Source organism: Aphidius gifuensis, linkage group LG4 (genome assembly GCF_014905175.1).
Source record: "Aphidius gifuensis isolate YNYX2018 linkage group LG4, ASM1490517v1, whole genome shotgun sequence".
NCBI classification, from domain to species: Eukaryota; Metazoa; Arthropoda; class Insecta; order Hymenoptera; family Braconidae; genus Aphidius; species Aphidius gifuensis.
The window spans coordinates 20,470,767-20,488,168 of NC_057791.1; the positions used below are offsets into that span (position 1 = coordinate 20,470,767).

The 17,402-nt window shown below is 22.9% G+C and overlaps 1 protein-coding gene across 1 annotated transcript in view; it reads left to right on the forward strand.

The window, feature by feature from the left end:
- Positions 1 to 17,402, forward strand: part of LOC122855561 (amphoterin-induced protein 2-like) — a 75,059-nt gene that overhangs the window by 27,572 nt on the left and 30,085 nt on the right. The window contains exon 2 of the mRNA XM_044157032.1: positions 8,916 to 8,954. The gene's annotated coding sequence lies outside the window, so the exon portion shown is untranslated. The remainder of the gene's footprint in view (positions 1 to 8,915; positions 8,955 to 17,402) is intronic.

Sequence of the window (17,402 nt, forward strand, 5' to 3'; positions counted from 1 at the left end):
CTGAATTTAAAAGATTTTTTTATTATTATCTTTGACGATATTTTATTTTTAGTATTATTATTTTTTTTTTTTGATAATTCAATGAATTATAATGTATTATAATGATGATTAATATTGCACTGACTCATCAATACATTAGTCATTTATAATGATAAAAAATAGATTACATTTTTTTATATTCGAAACATGATATTAAATATTTATTTTTATTGAATTTTATTTTTTATTTTATATTTTTTTTCATTGATAATAATATTTAATTAAAAAAATATATTTTTCAACAATTTTCATTCAGTTTTATTTGAATATGTATTGTTGGAATAAATGAAAAAAATATAACAATATTTTACAAAATGCTGAATGTTGATATTATATAAACGCCCAAAGATTGCTTTTTAATTCATATCATGGAATTGCATAATAACTCTACAGTGTAATTGGTTTTGCCACTGTCTACTATTGTTAATTTATTCTCACTGAAATAACAGAATAATAAAACTGAATTTAATTGTAAAAATAAATAGTAATGTAAATGAGCTTAGAATCAAGTTGATATTAATTCAACAAATTCCACAATTATTGAGTTAAAAATTATGATTATTAGTTTAAACATTTTTAAAGATGCATTATTCAAAACTCAAAAGTTAAAGAGACAAAAAATATAGAAAATAATAATTCTTGTTTAAACGTTTTATAAATGTTGTAAATTTTGAGGCTATTGTAAAAAGTTTTTGAAGATTTTTGTGTCTTTGAAATATCTTGAGTTTACAATACTGCTATGTCCATGATTTTACGATACTTAAAGTCTTTATTTATGCAACAACTTGTTAAACTAAAATTGCGTTGAACCACAACAATGAATCATTGAAAAGACCAAGTTTCTTATGTAAAATATTCGTAAAACTTTGTATGGAATATTGTCAGGTTTCATATTAAACTGAGGTTGAGGTTCAACAAACTTATGAATTCAAATATGCTCAATATATTTTATACCTTGTAATTGTTCTTGTCAAACTTTGATTATGAAATTGTAGTTATTATATTCTATTTAAATGTTATTATATCCATATAATTGTAATTATTTTTTAATGATAATTACACTTTGACATATTTATCTTACAAAAATATCCACCTTTGTAATTTAAAATACAAAAAAAAATAAACAAAATGAAAATAGCTTGAAACGAGAATAAAAGTATTTAAAAATGTATTGTAGTGAGTATAAAAAAAAGTACTAAAAAATAGAAAATTGTAAAATTTTTGTTTTTCGTGTGAATAACGCTGTGAGGACTGAAGTTTTGTGGTTAAAGTTTTCCTCATTTGGCTTTACTTTCATTTGCTCAACGATCCACTCACGAAAAAGATTCTTGGCATGGCTCTATTGTAGTTATGTAGAGTCCACTCTCTTTTTTTTTTTTTTACCTATTTTTTTCTCTTTCAGCTGAGATTCTTGTATCCCATGGAATTCGCCTGCTCTCGTTTTCTAATTTTTTTTCCCTTTTTTTTTCGTATTTAATTTCTCAGCAATTTTCATTATTTTCTTCGTTTATATTGTATTTTTTTTTTCAACTAAAATAACTGTATCAAGAAGAAAATATTTTTTAATTTATCAATAGTTAATTTTTTTTATTGATTTGACAGTCAACAAATTAGATAATTACATTGTTAATGTATTAGGATATACTTAGTAAAAGTTTCACAAAATCTTTAAATATTTATTTAAAAGTACCCTCCATTTATCTGTATTGTATCAAGACACATGTTCCTATTCAACTTCCCTAACGAATTTTTAATTTCCTTACTTGATAAAACTAATTTAAACGTGACCAATAAATTGTCAAAGAATCTACGTTGCACTCTACTTTGGTTTAAAATCACGATCACTCGTAAATAAGAAATAAAAAGAATAAAATTTAGAAAAATAAAAAAAAATTGTCAATTCAATGAATTGAGACCACGTGAACAGAGACAAAAGTCTTGAGAATTTCAATTTATCTTATAATAATGCTGTAATGGTACTTGAAAATTTTCGTTTGTTCATTTTCCAATATTATGGCTTCACTGTGCTGAGAGCTCATAAATTTCGCTAATACTACCCCCCTATATCGCTCTTTCTCCTTCACCCCGGAAACTATTTTCTCGATATATATTCCAATGAGGTGTAAGGTTAAAATAAGAAAGACTATAAATTTTCTGATACCTGTCGTAAAACCTTCTTCGTCTACGTGCTTTCTCAATTATTGAGAAATTTTTTTTATTTTTTCATATTTACAGAGTTGATGACAGCTTTACTTTTTATATCCGATTTTATTTCTTTTTCAAATAAAAAAATTCTTCGTATAATTAGTTGATAAATTTGTATGTAATAAATTTATTATAAAACTTTTATCATTAAATAATTTTTTTTTTTTTTATTTTCAAGTATCTCATCGATAAAAAATTCCGAGAATTTTTATTTTGTAAAACTATATACATGGTTTAATTAAAAAATATTAAAATATAATATTGCAAACTATTGATAAGCTATTAATTATCGAAATATTTCGCCCTTAATTTTGGATGTATATAATGAGGGTTGATAAATTTTTAAACGTGTCGATTCGTAGTGTTGAGTGAGACTTATTTTTATCAGTGTTATTTCAAGATATCTTGTTAAATGTAAACAAGCATTTCCGACTGTAGCAGCCATTAGATTGAACCGTTATATATATGTACTCGAAAATTCATCTCTTTTTATTTATGTAAATATAAATAAAACAAAAAAAAACGAAATGTATATATAAAAAGAATGCAAAGAGAATTCATCTAAAAGTAAAAACAAAAAAATCCATCTATAATATAAAAATGATGTTCTTTGATCTGTATGTACGTACGACAAAAAAAAAAAAAAAAAAATGAGGAAAAGAAAAAAATCAATAATGTTTTATCATCTTGTGTCTACGGAAATGAAAGACATATGGTGAAAATATGTTAAAAGATGAAATGTTTATATGCAAACATCGTAATACATTTTTAAAAATTTCATTTCATGATATGTATTATTTATATTTGTGCATATTTCATACGGTTGATATTTATGATAAGGAATCAAAATAAAATAATAATAAAAAAAAGACATACAATGTGAATTGGCACTTTTTTTCGTACTTTTTTTTTTTGTTCTTTGTAACACGTTCTTGAAACACTAAAGTGATCTTTCTGTTGAAAGGTTCTCTTTGAAGAGATTATGTATTCGGAGGTTTTGCACTTTGTCGCTTACAATCGATTATACATGCTTGGGTTAACGACAAAGACAAAATATTTTGTCTTTAACTCCTTTATAGTGTCCGCCTTTTCATCGTAAAACCAAAGAGAATTGTTTCAATGTAGACGATGTCAACATCACAGAAATTCCGGTTTAAACGAAATTATCTTGAGAACCAAATTGATTGACGTAGTCACACATCTATGCGGGCAACATCGATGCTTGATATATCCAATCAATTGAAGGAAATTGTTCAAATTGTACATGTCGATATATGTTAGTTCATTTATATACGGGTAGTTATTATGTATATATCTAAATATAATTATATAAATTGCTTCGCTTAATTTGATTCAATATATATTTCTTCCTAAAAATAAATATTTCATCTTGAGATAAATAAAAATTCATCATCCGTATATTTTTATTTCATTCAATGGAAAAACTATATATAAAACTTTTGTAAATAAAAATTTAAAAATATATATCGAAAGTTATATATGATTATTATGTTTAAAAAGTTTCTTCCTCTAGTTGGCACGTGCCACACGTTGATCACACGAGAAAATGTCATTAACAAAATTGCGTCATTTATTTGAGTTGTATTTTTATTTCCAAGCAAAGTTCTTGAAAATTAAATAAATAAAGAAGCAAAATTCAATATGTGGATCTCGTGAAAGTATTAGATTTCATCAATTAGTTTATTTTCTATATAACATAACCACCAATACCCTTACCAACACCCTTATATATTGACATTGAGGAGTGTCAATGGGAAAAGTAGATGCTGTTAATGTGTATTGGTGATGGTTGTGAATAAAATACTTGAGTTTTGCAAAGTGGAATAAGAAACCTACTTTAAATGTGTGTGCGTGAGAGGAGAGATCAAGCACTACGTGGATGAGGGTGCGACGATGCCTCTTCGAGGACATTAAATTGGCAGTCTGTACGTGCAATGAAAAAAAAAAAAAAAGAAAAGGAAATACACGACAAATTTTTATTGATGCTTGGCGTATGTACCAATCGATATGTTGAGCAATGCGTGGGTGAGTGTGTGTATATATGTGAAAATATATACAGTGGGAGCAGAAATCATTTAGATGAAAAAAAAAAAATAAAATAGGGAGATGATAAGGGGTGCAGGGGTACACCGCAATGGCAAATTGCCGGATACCCAATGAGGGTGGCCAAGTCTGCATGCTTTGAAGCAATTTATTTCATCGGCCTCAGAATCACGTACATATCAAGAGAAGTAAAGGGGGGATTTGTTCTGTGAACGTGTATGTTCTCTCTTGGATAAAATTGAAGGCTTTCATCGAGTGAGCACATCTTGGGAACTTGTCCAGAGTCAATTTTTTGTTCGAAAAACAAAAAAAATAAAAACTTTATGTGTACAATTGTTATCAATCATTATAATGCACTGATCGTGCAATGAGTTTCTGATATTTTTTTCATCAACTTAAAGTTTATCTTTGACCTAAACAATATATATAAATTATTTTTATTTATTTATAAATTTAATTTTTTGTTTTTAAACTCGAGATGAAACTTGAATAAAAATAAATGAAAAATATTTTGTTAGATTACTAGAAAGTAAATGAAAAAAAAAAAATGCATCAAAGGTATTTCGGAAATGATATTTGAAAATTTGTTGTAGAATATTGGCCTTTTTTTTTTTTTTTTTTATTTTTCATAAATAAAACATCAAACGGTTTTGTAAAATAGTTATGGAAATAAAAAAAAAATAGAAAAATTTTTAACTTTACACACTCGACTTGCCACGATCTGAACATTTTTTTTTTTTAAATTTTCTATTTGATAACCTATGCTGTTTAAAATATTAATTGACAAAATTGCATTTAATTTTTATCTTTGATAAAACTTTTGCGCAGGACAAATATATATGTATAAAAACTGTTTGTGTATTGTTTGACAATTGCGAGGTGACGCGCAAGAGGAAATAGATAGCACTCCGGAAATACTACGATTGAACAATTTTAGAGTGGTCGATTTTGTAGATAGGGGTTTGGGGTATATAACTCTTTGAGTAAAAGATGTGATTCGACTTCCAATTACACTGGACTCTTGAAACTCACCAATTTACCAAGAGTTTTGATAGTCCTTTCTCATTCAAATTTCTGTATTTATTCTTTGAGCTATTGTTCATTTCTATTATATCATTTATACTTCTTATAATTCCTTCTACTATAATTATTATTTTAATTTATCAACACACAATTTATATGTATATCTACAATATTCAAATAATATTTTTAAATTAAATTGTCAAACTTTAGTTTAATTAATCAAATTAATATATACAAGTTAAAAATTAATATTTAAATTCACTATTATATATTTAAACTTTTTTTTTATTATTTTTAAATTTCATCATACAGCTATTACGAGATATTAATATTGTACCTGTGACTTTCGAATAATATAAAAGCCCACTGACCAAGACAAAAATCTTCTTGATAATAAAAAGATAAGTTGAATAATATAAAAACTAAATTAAAATTTAAGAAAAAAAATAGTCAAGTAAAAGAATATTAAACAATGCTAAACAAAGGGTGCATCCAGTGGATTCAAATGATATGAATTAACTTTGAATGAAAAAACGTCAGTGAGAGGACAATGAAACGTTTCATCAAGTATTTCCTGCTTATTCTTTAAATATTCAAATAAAAGTCATTTCTTCATTAACAAAAAAAAAAATATATATATATAAAATACAATATAAAAAACAATTATTTTATTCACACAATGAACATGGCTGATAGCTTTTAAATTTATGCATAATCATTGATGAACAATACATCCTTTTAGATTCATCAAAATTCAATACTACTCGTGTGGCAACACATCATGCGCTTATATCATAAAAAATATATCAATGTTTATTTTTTTTTAATTCTGATGAAAATTCAATAAATCCTCTTGCAATAATCAATATTCAAAGCCTATTAAATTTTCAAAATTTTAGTTTATTTTTAAACACAATATATAAACAAATATATGTATTCAATATTATTCAAACTCTAATGGATTTGAGTATTTGCATTTTACTTGTTTGGATTACAACTTCAAAATACAAGTTATAAATTTGCCAATTTAAACATTTTAGTATAATGCATATTTATTTTGATTTTAAAAGTATTTTTATTTGTTGAAAATTTGTCTCTAAATAAATAAATTTTAGTAAATTTAAAAAAATTTTTTATTATAAATATTCAATTTATTTATTATTAAAATCAAATATATTTTTTTTTAATAAATTTATAATAATCATAATTTTTTGTGTCAATAAACTCATGTATTTTCTTTTTTTTTTCATTTGATTTTTATATTTATTTATATCGACAAATAATATTTCACACACACGACACCGGATGTGTATAATTGTATTTTTTTTTTATATTTTTATATTATTAAAAAACAATATATGTCGACCAAAGTACGTGACGATATCAATTTAATTGTTGTAATAACAAATAAAAATAAATTTCTCAGTAACTAAAAAAGCATAAAACTTTTAAGTACATACTTTATTTTATTGGCTTATTTTTTTTTTTTTTCTAAAAACATTGACCGTTCGTTGAAATGAGTCTTTTGTCTTTCAAGTTGTATATTTAAATAAAAATATAAAATTTTTAATGATAATTAAATATGACTTAATATTAATTGTGTGTTTCAATTTTTTTTTGTTTTAAAATAAACTTGATATTAGTTTTTTCAATTTTTATTTTTCTATTGAATTTTTTTTTTCTTTTTATTTCTTTTTTTTATCTAACCCCCGAGTAAATACAATATCGACAGATGAAGCTTACCTTCAGAATGAATAGTTTTAGTCATATGGATTTACACTCAATCACTAAATTTTCAAACCAAAAGCTACGTTTATGTAACGTAGGTAGTTCTCACCAGAGAAATGGAGAAATGGAAATCCTGAAATTGGTTTTCTATTGTATGTAGTATATAACTAGACCAATACTATGGTTTCTATATTGAAACTTGACAAAGGAACACAGGCTAAGTCTATATATCAGCAAAATTTAAAAGAAACATTTTTTCCTAAAAAAAAAAAACCAATAAATAATAAAAAAAAAAATTTAACAGGAAATAGATCAAAACCCGAGTTCAATCCACAACACAAATTCAAACATTTTTTAAATATATATTTTTTTTATTTCATTTTAAATGTAAATTTCAATTGATTTGAAAATTTAAATTATATATGGTCTGAATTTCGTTTGAGTGTACCTCTTTATTTATGCTTCATTTATTTAATACACCATTTTTTATTTTGTTTATTTAGTCATGATTGATTTTTACATAATAAAACTGCTCATTTATTTTTTAATATTGTTCTATTTTAAGTTCAGCTAATTATAATGAACCTGAAATATTCATCATAAAACTTTTTAATGTTAGACTTATTAATTTAGAAAATTTTTTCGGCTTTTATTTATGACGATGAGTTTAAAAAAAGAACAGATAAAAATTGGATTATTTAATGATCTCATTGTATCAGGCTAAATTTAATACAATGTGGTATTTTTTTTTCTAAAGATATTATTACGTGTTGTTTTTCTTCTTTTCGAGTTTTATCAACGTCATCTTACAGTCGTTGACTTGTGTATACGTATGTTGAACAAGCCTTCGCAATATAAGAGAAAGTCTCATTGCATGCGAATGTGAGACACATTTATATATGTAATGCGCTACAAAAGATATTTTTTTTTGTTGTATTTATTTATTTACTTTTTTCACATATAACTATGACATATTTCTCAGCTTTTGAATTTATTTTTTGCAGTCATGCATGGAAGATATTGTTGTTAAAAATAAAATTCAAAATAATGAATTTTTTCAATCATCTTTTGTCGTGGCTTTATCATTTATTTTTTTCATTTAAAAAAAGCTTTTTTTTTTTTGTTTTAAAGATTTTATTTATCAACAGCATCTCTGTTAATTTTAATACACATATTATTTTATTAATTATTTAAAAGTAAATATAAAAAAATGACAACAATAATTTTCATTTTTAATTAATTAAAGTCTAGACAATTTTTTTTTTATACTCATGTTATTATCGTGACGACAATAATTTTTTTAATTTATATCAACGATAAATTTGAGCTTATAAAAAATTCAATGCTTTCGCTGAAATAAAAAAACGAAATAAAAAATCAATTAAATTTTTTAAAAAATAATTTATTATTAAAAAATTATCAATAATAATATTTGTTGATTTAATTATTTTGTAGTTTTTTTTTTTAATTAAATTTTAAATGATTAATTTTGGTATCAAAACTATAACTGATTTACAACAATCGTCCAGTTTCCTGCTTGAACCATTTTAAACTTGGCAATCTGCCCATATTTTCTACACTTATCCCAATTTTCGTAACAAACCATACAAGCTATAAATCTTTAAACAAGATAACAAAATAAATGTACAAAATATAATGTTAAAATTAGGTCTATATTTTTGAGATACTTGAATAAAAAACAATAATCTATTTTAAATTGCTCAACTAAAAAGTTCAGCATAAGGTCAAATAAATTTAATTTTATATTGATTTAATTATTCCTAAAAAAAAATTAATAATTCATTGAATATTTAAAAAAAGATTATTAATTTAAATATCTAATTTTATTGTTACAGATTTGAGACGAACTCTTGACAAGTAGAGCTGATCATTCGGTAAGTAAAAATATATAAATTTATTTATAAAATTTTAAATTTTAATAGACATTAAATGATTAAACACCTAAGTAATTTTATAAATAAAATAAAAAATTTTCAAGTATTCAGAATTTTGATTGTCATTGTTTTTCTCATTTCTCATACTGAATTCTTTCTGTTTTACACTTTTCTATTATTTTTATTTATTTCGTTAAATAAAAACAAAAAGTGCAAATAAACAGAAATTCTTTTTGATATTCAAAATTGACATATTAAGCTGAGCAAAACTTAGCACAACTTTGACAATAATCATCGGATCTCATACATACTCATAATTTTGCACAATTATGTGTTTTTTATGTGTAAAATAAATTTGAATAAAAATTTTTTTATTGTTTACATTTTTATAAGTGAATATTAAGCTAGCACAAAACTTTTTCAATAATCATCGGATTTTAATTGATGCAATTGGAAAAACTAAAAATTTTGTCTTATGTTGTTTTACTTATTTTTGAAAAATAAATTTGAAAGAAATTTTTTATTTTTCATTTTTAAAAATTCAAATAATAAATTAACAAAAATTTTTCAATAATCATGGATTTTTTGAATTATAAATTAAAATTTTTATTTCGAATTATGTGTTTTATGTGTGAAAATAAATTTGAAAAGAAATTTTTTTATTTTTACATATTTTTTATATTTTTTAAAAATTGTGAATATTAAAAAAAATTTAATTTTTAATAATCATCAATCTCAATGCACTTGCTCATAATTTTAATGTGAATTATGTGTTTTTTATGTGTGAAGAAATAGAATTTGAAGAAATTTTTTTTAGTATTTTAATTTTAAAATTGACATATTAAGCTAAGCACAATTTATCAATAATCATCGGATTTTGATACAGATTGAAGCAAAATTTTGTGCATGTATAATGATATTTTATGTAGGGAAATATAAATTTGAAAAAAAAAATTAGCGCCAATGTGCTCGTTTTATAAATAAAATAAAAAATTTTCAAGTATTGTTTTATCATCGATAATCTGTATTCTGAATATCTCACTTTTTGATATATGCAAAAAATAAAATTTCTATTTGTGTCAAATAAAAATTCAATACGTTACAATATCACGAGATTTGCTGACAGTGCTTTTTGATTTTTGACAAATAATCTCAAGAGGCCATACATACCATAAAGTGCACTTTACCTATGGTCACGTTCATTCAATATTCTCCATATCGCTTTCATAAAATACGTGAATATATATCTGGAAAAAAAAAACTCACATTGAATTCCAGTGAATGAAAGAATTTTTCATTTATATGGTATCAAATTTGCCTTTGTTCTTATATAGCTATATTTTTTAAAATATCTCTTTGATCTAAAATTTTATATTATTTCATTTTCTCTAAATAAAATTATTTTTTAATTGATTTTTTTTTTACTTCAATATGTATTTTTTTGAATTATTAATAACTATTTTTTTTTGAAAAAAATTAGTAAATTCAACTAGACTTTAAAAATTAAAAAAGTTTTTTCTTTTTTTTTTTTTTTTTTTTATATTTAATAATAAAGTAGAATGAATAAAAAAAAAAAAAAAATTTATAATATTCTTCCAATCCTGAATGTTGTAGAAAAGTTTTGTACTTGCTATGAATTGGATTTAGCTATGTTGTGTAGTAGCACACGATAATTAAAGTTTTACTTTAATCCGGATGTTATAAGTTGAAAAAAAAAAAAACATATTTTTTATCATGAATTTAATGAAACATTATATTGTATACAAAGGTCATCTTTATCATATTCAGACATGCTAATGTTATAAGTAATAATAGTGTAAAACTTGTTTGACATGTGTGTATTCATTTTACTAAACGATATGATTTTACATGTTGAATTACGACACGAACAGAATGAAATTTGCAAGTTTTTGCTTAAATTTATAAATATATATTTCATATGATATTTGTTTTCCCATCATCATATTGTTTTGTTTAAAATTATTATTATTATTATTTCTATTATCGTATAATTTTTTTTGATATTTTGTAAATTAACTGAATGACCGAGTTTTTGAGTAATTAGACATTAAAATAAATTTGAAAATAATATTTTCCAACAAAAGAAAAAACTATTATGAAAAATTTTATTTATAAACAAGACAGACATAGCCCAAGAATAATTTAATTGGAATAATATTAATCTTTGAAAAATTTTCAGATGGTTTTTCTACATTGAAGAATTTTAACTAAGAAATTAAAACCCATGTTGAATAAAAATTACTATACTGCTTTGTAATTTTTGTTTTATTTCTGGGATTGGCAGCGAGAGATGATATTCTACAATAAAATTATGTAAAATGTCACACAATGTCAAAAATTGTTATGTACTTCAGTCTCTGTACATATCGTTATCTATTGCAATAGACATAGGGTTGAGTGGAGTTAACTGTCAAAATTCAATTCTAAACAATTTATAAAAATTACTTTTTTGATTAATGTCTTAGATAATGAGTTATGGATTAGCAAAATTAAAAATAAAAGCACATACATGTATTTTTTTTTTTTTTTTGAAACGATAAAAATATTATAATTCAAATAAAAAAATACTGAACAATTTAATAAAATATTTTAATACATATAAATAAGTATCATTTATACAAATATAAAAGTTAACATAGACTTCAATATTTTTACTATTTATCGCTTTTAAAAATTTAATTGTATGGCAGAAATAATACAAAGATATCCGATGATTGAACAAATTATTGAATTGTCAAATGTAATTTCAGAAGCATTTCTAGGCCTTATCTGTTGGAAAGCTAGAGTATTAATTAAGCGGGATTTATTGTTGGTAATTTATTTCTGAACTTTATCAAGAATGAATTTTTTCTATTTATCAATTAGTTTTCGAGTTTTGAGCTTGTAAACAGAAAGAAAAAATGTTCCAGGAATTGATTACGTTCTCCGTGAATCTAGCACAAACTGCTGAACTTAGCACAAAAATGTCAACTTTTTAAAATAAAATTTATAATAAAATATATTAAATTTAAAACCGGTAGTGCATAAAATTTCAGTCTGCTAAATTTATTGTGAGTTTCGTGAATTTGATTCATTTTTAAAGAAAGATTACAATAAAATTGTAATTTTGCCAAATAATTTTATGTATATAGTCAATGGCCAAATTTTTTACATAACTTTATTGTAAAATTATTTTCAATATAAGAAAAATTATTACAAAAATCATGATAAACAAGTTTTACATTCGCTTTGTAATTTTTTTCTTATAATATTAATCTTTGAAAAATTTTCAGATGGTACCTAAGTTTGGATAAATATAAAACGAGAAAAATTTTTTAATGCATTGCTATTTTTATTTACAGTTAAAAAAGTTAAATTACAATTTCGATCAATCAAATTTATATATATAATTGAAACTTTTTTAACTGTAATTTTATTTTTATTTTTAATCTCTCAAAAAAGCCTAGATTATACTGCTTGAAGGTTTTTTTTTTTCCTCATCCCAAGTAGTTATTTTAAAAACTGATAATCAAGAACTCCATGCAAAAACTCATCTTGTCCATATCGCTTTTTAACTTTGATATTAAATAATATTAAAATTAATTATAAAAATTTTTATTCAATAAAATAATAATAATAATAATGAAATAATATATTTATAAAGTTTTATTTTTAATATTAGAAAAAAAGTTTTTTAAAAATAAATCGTGGGATCAATTTGAACTGTGATTTCCTCAGGGAGTTATATGAGATTTTTATTTTTTTTATTTTAACAAATACAAACTGAGTTGAATGTCAATTACCCATGAAGTCTTCAATCGAATTTTACGATGCGCATCAATTAATTTTGTTCTGTTGAATTACTGACCTCATGATTTTTTTTTTTCTTTTATTTGTCGCGAGTTATTATACAGACTGAATGCATTCCCAAGGGATAATATTAACATATACATATTGTGTGCAACATATATTAATTCTTAAAAAGCATACATGTAATATTTTATTTGTCAGTGCGTTTGGTCACGTTCCGAAAGCACCGCCGTTACTAATAACTCCACTAGGGAATACAGGGAGAGACGTTTTGTTCTGCTCCATATCCGGTTAGTTAAATTTATCAGATTGAAGGTCACTTGCTGATTCAACACTTTTTAATGTACAAAAATTTACAATATTTTATTTCGAATTCATTACTGCATTTTTTATATTTTTTTCAAATATCGAAAAAAATATTTAATTTATTTTAAAATAAACATTTTTTTATATTATTATTTTATTCATATATAAATTATTTAATTTCATTTAGCAATTTGAATTTTAATTTTAAATTTATTATTAATATAAACTGAATTAAAATTAGTATTATCATTTGAACGAATAAAATTTTTAACTCAGCTCAAGTTTTAACAAGCAGAATTTTTGAATGACATTTCTGATAATTATAAATTACACTAGTTAATTTTAATCCGATTTTGTATATAAATCAGTTTAAACAGAATATTTTTAATATTACAATAGTAGTAATAACAATTTCGTGATTAAAAAAAAATTGTAGGATTAAAAAAAAAAAAATCATTAAATATAAATGGAAATGTATATCACAAAATAATATTCAAATTTTTCAATAAAATTATTTTTTCCTTGAAAGAATTTTTAGGGAATATACATATACTATTTTTTAAAGAATAACTATTTTTTTTTTTACTTATTTATTTATTTATTTTTTGCTTTGCAATCTTTTATTCCCATTGCATTCGTTATGGGTGAGTGCAAAAATAGGACACTGCAATTTCGATATCGACTTTGGGATAGTCAACCAATGCATAAAGCGGGCAAAAGAGCAAAGGATATACAGAAAAACAAAATAAAAAGAAAAGACTAAAAAGAATATTGAGTATAATAAAAAATAATATGAAAAGCTAGTGGGATGAATATCAAACGTAAAAGATATGTTACGTTAAAGTTAGCAAAATTGAGATAAACTCAATTGAATGGTGCAACACACTACTGACGTTTATTTCTAAAAAAAAAAAAATTGCAATTCTTTTTAAAAAGAAAATAAAAGATATTGCATGTAGATAATAATAGTAAAACTTAGTTTTACAGTCATTTGATGCATTGGGTTTTTTTTTCAGTTTGTGTATGCATTTTTTGCATCTTCTCTTTTAGTTTTTTTTTCTATTTATTCGATTTAATCATTGACATTTCTGAAATAACTTTGTCATTCTATTTCTTAAAATATAATTCAATTAATTTTTAAAATTGAAAAGATCACAGTGTTCAATAATGAAATCTTGGCTTATAAAATCAACGTCAATCTTTCTACATCAAGTAAATATTTAATCATATCAAAATAAAAAAATAAAAAATTTAAGAATAGAAATATCTTCTTATATTAATTTAATAAAAAAAAGATAGTTTAAAAATTTTTATAAATTTACTTTATTAAAAAAAGTCAATAATTCAATTTAAAATATATAGAGCAACCCTAAAATAATATTATCTCCTTTTTAATATTTTATTTTATTAACTCTTTCAACGATTTTTATATAAATTCAACAATTTTACAATTGAAGTATCTAATTATTTGAAAACAAGTCTACTATAAAAATCACATGCTGCAACAACTTGTTAAGGTTATAATAACATCTACAAATTCAATAGCCAGGTACAAGTTTGTTAAGTTCACTTGAATTTGAAAGCCACCAGATTTGATCCAACTTTGTGAGTGGGGTAGCCTCACAAGTAACTCCTATACCAATTTTCCGTTATATATATTAATTTTTTTTTTTTATATATTTTGCATATATTTTTATACGCTTCGTAAACAAGTAAACATAGACAAAACTTTGATATTCAATTTTAAATTTTAAACCGTTTCTTTTTTATTAACACACTCATTTTTCATTATTCATTTGTGATGGTATTTTTTTTCTTTCCTCAACAACAAACATTTTTTTATAAAAATTTATAAAAATAATTGAGCCAAAAAAAAAAAAAGAAAAATACAAATCAAACTCCTAATTATAATTGAACAAAGTATATATAATTAAAATAAATCTTTTGGTCAATTTCTTGATGTGTATATAGTTATGCTGCTGCTGCTGCTACTGTATGTCCAATTTAAAATTTAAAAAAAAATAAAGTTTCCAACTATTAAAGTACATATCCACAATTCAAGTTGATTGTTTATTCTACTTCTCCCACAGTAGTAAAAAAAAAAAAATTAAATAAATAAATAAAACTAAACCTTAAAAAAAATACGTAACCACTTATTTTGTGATAAAAAAAATTTTATGTAGAAAACAGTCTTTAAAAAAAAAAAGTGTCAATAATATATAGGTCGAAAGAATAATCCCATTTCAAATTATTACACATATACCTCGCGGTGAGTACGAAATAATAATAGTAAAAATAAAAAATTGTATATACATATATATAAAAAGATTCTTATTTCGATAGTCATTCTATTTCAACAGCATTAAATTCGCTTTACACTCGTGTGGTACTATCGTTAAGGGAAACCATTGAAATGTCTTAGTCGAGGGTAAAATGACGACATCACTTTACAGTTATCTTTAGTGTATAAGAAGAGTAGTTGAAAGAAAGATATGTATTTTAGTTTTCATATATGTGCAGGAAATAATGTTTACACAACTCCACATATGTATATGCCATCAAAGAACATGACAGAAAAGCTAAGTCTTCATCATTTTCATCATCTATGATATGCTTTATATAAATATATATTTTTTCTTTTTTTCTTTTTTTAATTTAAAATAATATCATCTTAGGTAAAATGTCATAAAAATAATCTAAGATATAATTATTCTTGTATATCAATTGACATTAAAATTAACTCAATATTGAACTTTTTTTTAAATTATTCAATTAAATGAATAAAAAAATATCATCTATTTTAAAAATTTAATTTGGCAAAAAAATTATAATTTGATTTTTTTGCCAAATTAAAAATTAAAGAAAATTTTTTAAATAAAATTATACTTGCAAAAATTTAATATATCCGTTTTAATAATTTAATTGTTTTCAAATTAACTGTTTTATTTTAAAATTGAATTTTAATTTGAAAAAAATGCCAATCATTTTTAATAATTAAATTTATCTTTCAAATTAATATTAAAAATTAAAATTATATTTCTAAAAATGCCATTCATATTTCTTTAATAAAATAAAATTATATTTTTAAATATCACTTATATTTTTCTATATACACATTGTAGCAGTTGAATAAGGTCGATGATTTAAGATAATCTTTTATGTCGATGACGCATTGCAATGCTTGGTGAATCATACAAGAAGAGGGATAAATTTATATATATATTCAGCGATTACGTCACCTTCTTGAGGTTTCTCGTATTATTGGATGGTATATAGTATTATAAATATTTTCTTCTTGTCATACAACCCCTCACAATACACATATATATATTTCTTTTGTGTACATTTGACATCTCAATTTGCCTTACATACATCAAGTAAATCTCATTTAAACAAATTTTCAACAACACTATTTTTGATTTATTATTTTAATTTTATTTCTAGTCATTCAACTAATTTCTTATGTTTATTAAAGGGGAGAATGTTATTTAAATTACATCATTTTTATAATTTAATAAATTTATTAGAGCATCGTATTAGTACATACATATAATATTTTCTTTATATATTCATGTGTCAAATGCCATGTGTTATATATAAAATTAATATATATATTTTAATGTATATGATGATGATGACGAGGGCATAGAAATTACGTATACAATTGTCGAGCACATAAATACATGTGTCTTCTTCTTCTTCTCCTTTTCTATAATGTTGTGTATTGTGTGCTTAACAACACACATACATTTAAATTTATATATATGTAGTATGTCTTGTATGAACACTAGACAAGAGAATAACAAACTGGTGACCATGATCATTAGCACATTCACGACTCGTCTACATGTACGTGACTGTATTTTGCTCTATTTTGTTTAAGCATACACATCTCTCAACTCGTCTTTCTATAAACTAAAAGTTTTTTTTTTTTTTCTTTAAAATTTTCAAGTATAAAAAAAATTGAAATATATAGGTAACGATTTAAAAATAAAAATTAATTTATACATTTTTATTTTATAGTGACAATGAGTATCAAAAAAAATGAATGAATGAATGAATAAAATTAAAAAAGAGATAATAAATATATCGTTGTAAAATTATGCTTTGAAAAATATGAGGACTTTTGAAACTGGCATGAAGATTAATTTTCCAAGCTTCATGATTTTTCATTGATCGTTGTATATACACACCCCAAAATTTTACTGAATTGCCCATAAATTTTATCCATGTATTTTAGCCAACGAGTCGTCGTTGGCATTACTACTCGTGCTTCTCTTTTTTTTTTTTTTTTTTCTCATACTATTATTTTATATTTTTCATTTCAAATAT